Below are 9,332 nucleotides of genomic sequence, written 5' to 3' on the forward strand. Positions count from 1 at the left end.
GAAAAAGAGAAGACCGTTGTGTGCGAATATAATGTCATGCAGACGCCGCTCCATGGTGGGCGAAGTGCCCCCCCCCCTCCTGCATTTCCAGATTGTATTCCAGAGGAAGATAACTGTTCAGATGGAGATTCAGAAGGAGCCGACCACGCATGTTTACCACCTGAAGTGTTTGCTCTAACCTGGCATGCTGATGTTGGTCATATCATGCATATGGTGCCTTGCATTGCTTACATTATACATCTTATATGTCATCAGCTTAGTTTAGATTTGCTTTGTGTGAATGCCACATGTTTGGTTTCTATATCATACTCCCACCATTCCTAAATATTTGTCTTTTTAGAGATTTCAACAAGTGACTATCATACGGAACAAAATGAGTGAATCTACACTCTAAAATATGTCTATATACATCCGTATGTGGTAGTCCATTTGAAATCTCTAGAAAGACAAATATTTAGGAACGGAGGGAATATATGGGAATTATGCAATGCCATCTTCTTTAGCCAGGCATCATATACGTGAATCATGCAATGCCATCTTGTTTAGCCAGTCATCGTATATGTGAATTGTATCGTGCCATATTTTTTTCCATAATGTATTCCATTTGTCAACATTGTTTATACATTCATCTACTCTTCCTGTGCATCAGCCATTTGAGTCGGTCATGGGAAAATTTGGAGTGAAAACAAGGTCTTCTAAGCAGTCAGTGCTACCTGTCGATGCAGATTTCTTGTTGGTTACAGATAGCTCCTCAGAGGAGGATTCAGAGAGAGATGACCAGTCGTATCCCCCCCCCCCCCGAGGTGCATGCTCTAACTTGGCTGGGTTATATTGCTCATATCATGCATATGGTGTCTTGCATTGCCATGCCATCTTCTTAGATTAGACATGCTTTGTGTGAATGCCTCCTGCTTGCTTTCTATATCAGATATGTGAATTATGCAATGCCATGTTTTTCAGCCAGTTATCATATATGTGAATTATGCACCGCCATGGAGCCAGGCATCACATATGTGAATTATCTCATGCCATCTTTTTTTTCATTACATATTCCATTTGTCGGCAATCTGTGTATATTGAACTACTCTTCATGTGTATCAGCCATTTGAGCCGGTTATGGAAAAATCTAGAGTGAAAACAAGGTATTCAAAGCAAGCAATGGTACCTGTTGAAGCATATATCTCGATGGTTACAGGGAGCTCCTCAAAGGAGGATTCAGAGATAGATGACCAGTCCTATATCCCACCTGAGGTGTATGCTCTAAGTTGCAATGTTTATATTTCTCATATGATGCATATGGTGTCTTGCATTGCTTAGTTTAGACATCATATGCACAATATTGAATTCTATCTGCTTAGTTTAGAGATCATACATGCGAGTGCCAGCTGCTTAGTATATGAATCAATTATGTCAATTATATCATGCCATCCTGTATACTTAGACAACATGTATGTGAATTATTTCATCCCAACCTATTCTAGAAAGACATCATATAGTTATTTCATGTCATCTTGTTTAGGTACTCATCATATGTTGAATTATGCCATTATATCCTGTTAAGTTATCCATCATATATCTGAAGCTGTGTCATGCTATCCTGTTTAGTTAGGCATCATATATGTGAAATTGTGTCATGCGGTCCTGTTTGGTTAGACAACATATATGTGAATTACCACATCTATCTATCATACAATGTCTGTACGTTCAATTTCTTTTCTTGTTTATCAGCCATTTGAATTGGAGGGGGTGATAGCAGTATCTAAGGGAGCAAAAACCCATTCTTCACAAAAGACAGTGCTACCCGTCGATGTAGATAGAACCATGGTTGTACTGGCCCACAAACTAGCCCCACCACACATAATCGAGACTCTTCCAGATTGCACACTTACACCGTTGGGCAGAGAACGAGCTACAACCCATCTAACCGCAACCCCAGCAGATAGTAACCCACTTATAGTTGACAAAGCACCATGTCCACCATAGAGTACCCCCACACAAGCGGTTTGTAAAGCTACTGCAGTGCCCAAAGCACGAAGACCACCACAGCTAACCCAAACTCCACGTTTAAAGCAGAAGAGCAACTGTTCTCAGGTCAGATTCCATAGCTATGGTCCATACTCCTTTGTTGTTGCATCACTGTATTTACTCATACCAACTACTTTCGAATTTGAAGGATCCAATTGAAACTCCAATGACGCAACAGGTATCTTTTAAACCTATTTCTTTAACTGGATTGCTGTTCTAACTTCTTACTCTATGTTGATTTCAGTTTAAGTTGTATAAACAGTTATGTTCTCATGTGATGCACATTACAAGTGCTGCCAATGTTGTGTAGTTTCTCACACTTATATTCTGTCTATGTTGTTGTGTCTTAAAAATATATGAGTTGAACTGTGTCTCTATCTTGATTAGGGAACATAAACTAGAATGATATGGACAATACAGTGACCATAGTACATAGATATATGTTTGTTTCATGTTGTTATCCTGTCCACCTTACTACTGAACCGGTTTACCAAAATGAGTTTCGTATACTACAAGCTAAACCTGTGATGTGTCTGCTTGTTTCTCTTGTAGTATGCAAAGAGAATATTGGAGAAGAGCACCCACTATGCAATGGTAGAGAAAGTAATGCAGATAAGGTTCAAGATAGTGAGACAACCCTGTTGGTCTCCAAGAAAGGTGATAAAAACAATCTTGTAGACAGTGAGAAAACCCCACAGTCCTGCGTTGATGTAGTGTTCGAGTTATTGGCCAGTACCACTGGCACAAGCTCTTCGAACTCGCTGCCTGAATCACCTCGGCTTCTTCAGTCTCAGCTACAAGCTGAAAGACATCAGTCAACTGTGCTGCGGCAAGAAGCCGAAGGACTGAGGAAGTCCCTGCAGAATTCAGATGCGTACTTTCTTGTGCAATAGCAAGTGCTGGAGGATTTAAGCGCCAAACAAGAGAAAGTTAATAAGCTTGCTAAGCATCTTGCCAGCATTATGGGTACCCAGGATATTGTTTCTTGAACTCTTCTGAAGTGGTTTTAGTTCTGGACCTGTTTTGCTGCGACGTTTATATGCTGCTTTGTTCCCTATATTTGCACTGGTGGCGAACTTTGATGCCAGTGGATGTAATATGTGTAATAGTCGTGATAGCCTAGCATAAGTTGCTTGCTTATTTACTTCCTTGTTGTCTTGTTTATTTGTTTGCTTGTAGTCAGTGTAGTTCTTTTTCCACGGTTTTCTAGTGGCTACAATAAACTATTTTTTAAAACTAGGCCACAATAACCATGGGCTAATATTTACTGTAGTGACACTGGGCCTCCTATGGGCCGTAGAAATAGTGGGCCTTCTACAGGTCGTAGAAACAGTAGGCCTTCTATGGGCCGTAGAAACAATGGGCCTTCTACGGGTCGTAGAAACAATGGGCCTTCTATGGGCCGTATCATCAATGGGCCTTATACGGGTCGTATGATCGATTGGCCAAACATGGGCTAATAACAGGCCGCATTATGGTCGTAAACGGGCTAGAGTTGGAATCGTCTGTTCATGGGCCGACCATAACAGGCCATCGTTAATAGGCCGTATTTGATGACGCTATGAAAACGGCCCAACGTATTAACGGACCACAAATGGGCCAACTGTAACCACGGGCTGAATTTGGCCCACAAGCAGAAAATGACAGTAACGGGCCGTAAGTGAACGAATGCTGGAAATGAGCCCAAGAAGAAATGGGCTCTGAGAAGGCCGAAAGATAACATGGGCTGGAAACGGCCCAACGGAATAACGGGCCATTAATGGGTATAAAGTGATACATTGTTCATTACGGGCCAATTTCACCACGGGCCATTAATGGGTGTAAAGTGATACATTGTTCATTACGGGCCAGTTTCACCACGGGTCGTTAATAGGCCAAGAGTTACATAGGGCCTCATATGGGCCGAAAGACGTCATGGGCCATACATGGGCCAGAAGTGAAAACGGGCTGGAATCATATTGGATGGCCCAGATGACGCTACTGGGCCTAATTTGGATAGGGTGTAACAGGCCTTGGGTTAGCGGGCTGTAAATGGGCTATATGCGAACATGCCGTTAACTAGCTTTCCATGGGCCGGCCCGCCACCTTTTGACCAAGTCAAACGGGCCGGCCTTTTCACGGGAATGGGCCTCTGTTGGGCCGTGCCACGTGTCGACGTATCATAGGCGCCTTCTGTCCAATGAGTGGATGACATCTGTCCCAACGATGAGCCGACACATGTTTCCTCCAGCCAATGATGATTTTACACGTGGAAAATCCCCATTGGTCGGGGCTGTTAACGGGTTATCGGATCCAAAACCAGACCCGATAGCTTAACGACGTTCCGTTACGGTGGATGCCACGTGTCGGTCACCCTTGACGAAAGCACTTCTGTGACGCGCGATTTATCGTCATGGAAGTGCACACTTCCGTGATGATAATTTTGGTAATGTCATGGAACACTTCTACGACAGCACAGGTATGACTATCTTGATTCTGTCATAAAATCGTCATGGATGTACATGCATGACAAAAAACGCGACCTACTATGACAAATACGTATCATCACGGAATTGTATTTTTTTGTAGTGGAGTAGGCCAAGATGAGCGACGCCGGAAACGACTCTAGTGTAGTAGGACGTGGGCAAGGAGATCAAGGGTAAGGGCTTTGGCGTCGAGAGGGGCGAATAGGAGGGCTCTGAGCAGAGGACAGAGGAGCTCGACATGGCGGCGTTAGTGCGGTAGACTGTTGCTCAAAGAGAGATGAAGCTACGATCGTCGAAACCAAACACTTACACCATGAATGTTGTGAGGAACTGCGAGATTAGGCTGTTGATCAAAGGAAATTTCAAACGATCGATCGTGCGCGACGAATCTTACAAAATTCGTCAAGAATAGCTTCAAACAGAAGACGAAATTAAGAACTTACGACCGACGAAACTACGAACCGATCACATGAATGGAACCATAGCATCAATGTGCATCTTTTTCGTGTAGAGCTTGCCTCAAATCAAACTACTGTTGTGTAGATCGGAAGGGGCTAGGAAGAACATAATTAGAGGGAAGTTTACTGGAGGTAGGAGAAGATAAGCATGCACAGTCTGCATACCAGCTCGTATTCCTCCCATCTCCCCTCATGCAAGTGGCCCACCTTGTGCGCTCACCTCGGCCTGACTCGCTAGAAACTGCCGATCTGAGCGTTCCAGCGAGCCAGGCTCAAGTGTGCTTTAAGGTTCGTGCCATACGGGCCGCACAGTAGACGCAGGCAACCAAACGGGCCACTTTCTTCCCGCACGTGCCAAGATGGGCCTAATGTGGGCAACCAAACATGCCCTTAATATCAGAAATCGAAATTACTTCAGTGCATTCGGTTGCTGCAGTGTGTTTGACAGAATCCTCCGAACTAACTGAAATACTCCTATGTATACGGTACTAAAGCCCAGCCAACTAATAAGCCCAATTAGCTATCCACATTAATAGACCCCATCGAACGACCACGCAGCCACATTAAAAAAATCGCACGCTCGGGAAGCTTCGTGCACATGCATCCGCATGGCCGTTGCCTCTGTTTCTCCACCGCAGTCCCAGGCTCCTAGCGGTCGCCGACCGCGGGCTCGCATCAATAGGTCCTGTTGTAACACTCACGATGCGGCTATATCTCCCATGTGTCGGAGCACGACTTAGAGGCATAACCGCATAGTAGGCATGTCGCAAGAGGGGTAATCTTTACACATCCCATGTACTGAATAAGAGAGGGATAAAGAGTTGACTTACAATCGCCGCTTCACACAATACATGAATATAGCATTACATCATCCAGATACAATCAAGGTCCGACTACGGAACCAAAATAAAAGAAGACCACCCCTAATGCTAGATCCCCGATCACCCCGACTGGACTCCACTACTGATCAACTGGAAAATGAAACAACACAACGAACACGATCTTCATCGAGCTCCCACTTGAGCTTGATTCCGTCGTCTGCATAGATATCATCGGTACCTGCAACTGTTTGGAAGTATCTGTGAGTCACGGGGACTCGGCAATCTCACACCCGTGAGATCAAGACTATTTAAGCTTATGGGTAGGAGAAGGTAGTGAGGTGGAGCTGCAGCACTAAGCATATATGGTGGCTAACATACGCAAATAAGAGCGAGAAGAGAAGCAAAGCACGGTCGTGAACTAGAAGTGATCAAGAAGTGATCCTGAAACTACTTACGTTCAAGCATAACACAAGAACCGTGTTCACTTCCTGGACTCCGCCGAAAAGAGACCATCACGGCTACACACGCGGTTGATGCATTTTAGTTAAGTTAAGTGTCAAGTTCTCTACAACCGGATATTAACAAATTCTCATCTGCCCATAACCGCGGGAACGGCTTTCGAAAGTTCAAAACCCTGCAGGGGTGTCCCAACTTAGCCCATCACAAGCTCTCACGGTCAACGAAGGATATTCCTTCTCCCAGGAAGACCCGATCAGACTCGGAATCTCGGTTACAAGACATTTCGACAATGGTAAAACAAGACCAGCAAAGTCGCCCGAATGTGCCGACAAATCCCGATAGGAGCTGCACATATCTCGTTCTCAAGGCACACCGGATGAGCAATCCGTACAACTAAAACCAACCCTCAAATTTCCCCGAGGTGGCGCTGCAAGGGGCTCTAGTTTGGACCAACACTCATAGGAGCACTGGCCCGGGGGTTTAAAATAAATATGACCCTCGGGAGCGCGACTCCCAAGGGGAAAAGGCTTAGGTGGCAAATGGTAAAACCAAGGTTGGGCCTTGCTGGAGGAGTTTTATTCAAAGCGAACTGTCAAGGGGTTCCCATAACACCCAACCGCGTAAGGAATGCAAAATCAAGGAGCATAACACCGGTATGACAAAAACTAGGGCGGCAAGAGTGGAACAAAACACCAGGCATAAGGCCAAGCCTTCCACCCTTTACCAAGTATATAGATGCATTAATTAAATAAAAGATATTGTGATATCCCAACATATCCATGTTCTAAACATGGAACAAACTTCATCTTCACCTGCAACTAGCAACGCTATAAGAGGGGCTGAGCAAAGCGGTAACATAGCCAAACAACGGTTTGCTAGGAGAGGAGGGTTAGAGGCTTGACATGGCAATATGGGAGGCATGATATAGCAAGTGGTAGGTATCGTGGCATAGCAAAAGAGCGAGCAACTAGCAAGCAAAGATATCGAGGGTATGGTCATCTTGCTTGAAATCCCGCAAGGAAGAAGAACGAGTCCATGAAGAAGACAAACGGACGTAGTCGAACGAATCCTCACAACTCCGAAACGGAACCCGAAGCTAACACGAGAAGTAACCCGGAATGAAGCAAACAACATAGTAAACAATCATCACATAAACATGGCATGATGCACAACCAAGTATGATGCATGTCCGGTTTAATGAGGCATGGCATGGCAAAGTGCACAAACAATACTACAAGTTAAGTGGAGCTCAATATGTAACGAGTTGCATATTGACGGAACACCACATTCAAGTTATTTAGTTCGATCTTGTTTATGTACCCAACAATATTAAATGTTGATTAACATGGCAAGAGGTGAGGCAAATGAAAACTACCTATCTAGGCAAGTTTAAATGAGGCCGGAACAACAAGCAACAAGTCCGGAAAAATCCTCATGTGCATATTTTAGGTTTGGTACTGTTCTGCCCTAAAGCATATTTTAGAGTTGTTTAACATGCAAAATAGTGCTACCATGTTAATCTATGCATTTTTCTACCCCATTTACATATAAAGTTTATTAGATTTGGAGCTACGGTTAATTAGTTATGAATTAAAGCATTTCAACATGGCATAGGAGCAAATTTAAACAAACAACAATTTAAAATTTCCTAACATGCATGAAAGTTGGATATTATGAAACTAGACAAAATTCTAAGCATGTTACATATAAAGTTTATTGGGTTCCGATGAACGGGTGAAAAGTTATTATATGCATGATGTTGGAGGGTTTTTCTGTAAAACCGTAAAACACTGGATAAAAGATAAATTCGCAAATTTGGGAAAAAAACCTACACAGGACGAAACTAAAACTGGAGCAGGCCCAACAGAAGAAAAACAAAGGGGCGCTGGGGCTTTCTCACCATGGGCCAAGGCCCAGTCGGTGCAGCCGGCTGGCTGAGGGGATGCGGGCAGGCCTTAGCGCGTCCTTGGGCTAGCAGGCCCGATGAGGAGGAGGCGGCCCAGGTACGGGTCAATGCGAGCAACCGGGTGCGTCGACCTCTGTTCGACGGAAGCAGAGCAAAAATGGCGGCTGGCGGCGAACTCGGCATGACGGCGGCGACTGGGTCGACGGGAACCTGCCGGGCGACGGGGATGGACGGATCCGAGGACGGTGATTCCAGATCCGGTGACGGAAGTGGTCGGCGGCGCTCGGGGATGTGGGATCCGGCGAGGTGGGACTCATCCATGGCGGCTCTGCAGGGGGGAGGGAGGGAGAGAGAAGTGAGGTCAGAAAGAAGGAGAGGGAGAGGGCGACGGGGAGGCGGCGACCTGGCGGAGGCGGTGGCCACGATCTCCGACGAGGGTCGGCTCCGGTGACCCGCCGGAGGCGCGAAAGACGGCGGGAGGCGCCGCACGGGATCGGCGATGAGGGAGCTCGAGGAGCTAGACTCCTGCAGTTGCGGGTGGCGACGCGGGCTCGTCCGGGCCCAGATGGGCTCGGGCGGGCCCCGATCTGGGCCGGCGCGAGGTGGGAGGAGGGAGGCGCTGGCAGGGGCACGTGGCGCGCTGCCACTGGCCCTAGGCGGCGGCGACGGTGGGTTCAGGTGGCGGCTCACCCGCTGGGGCAGCACCAAGTGGCGGCGGCGGGTTAGGCCGGCGCGGAATGCGAGGTGGAGGTGGGAGGAGGCTGGCGTCGCGCTGATTTCGAGGAGGGATTAGTCTACTGCCAAAAATGGAAGGGGAGGCTTCCTTTTATAGGCAGGGTTAGGGTATGAGGGGTTTGGGGGGGTTTTCGGAGTCTCCGATCGCGATCCGACGGCTCCGGACACGAGGAGGGGTAGGCTGGAGCTTGTGGGCTGTGCAGAAGGCCTCGGGCTGAGAGGAGAGAAGAGAGAGGCCCGGCATCCATTCCGGAGACCGAAAACGCCCGACGTTAGACCGGCTATACTGCCACTATAGTTATTCGTTGGGGCGTCAAACGAGTTCCAAATGCGATGAAACTTGGCAGGCGGCTTACCTACAACATAACAACACCACACGCCAACTTTCATCCCATTCCGAGAACATTTTCGGCCACTTATAAAATAATATTTCGACATGCCACGGACGCGTGCGAGTGTGTCT

General features: G+C 46.6%; 1 long non-coding RNA gene across 1 annotated transcript; it reads right to left on the reverse strand.

The window, feature by feature from the left end:
• Positions 1-5,744: 5,744 nt before the first annotated feature.
• Positions 5,745-8,930, reverse strand: LOC147975456 (uncharacterized). Its single transcript, XR_015600808.1, has 3 exons — positions 8,538-8,930; positions 8,129-8,462; positions 5,745-6,013 (listed from the first exon to the last, which is right to left on the reverse strand). It is a non-coding gene; the product is annotated as an uncharacterized LOC147975456 (long non-coding RNA).
• Between the last annotated feature and the right edge of the window lie 402 nt (positions 8,931-9,332).

Source organism: Triticum urartu, chromosome 4A (assembly GCF_056163025.1).
Source record: "Triticum urartu cultivar PI428250 chromosome 4A, HENAU_Tu73, whole genome shotgun sequence".
Lineage (NCBI taxonomy): Eukaryota > Viridiplantae > Streptophyta > Magnoliopsida > Poales > Poaceae > Triticum > Triticum urartu.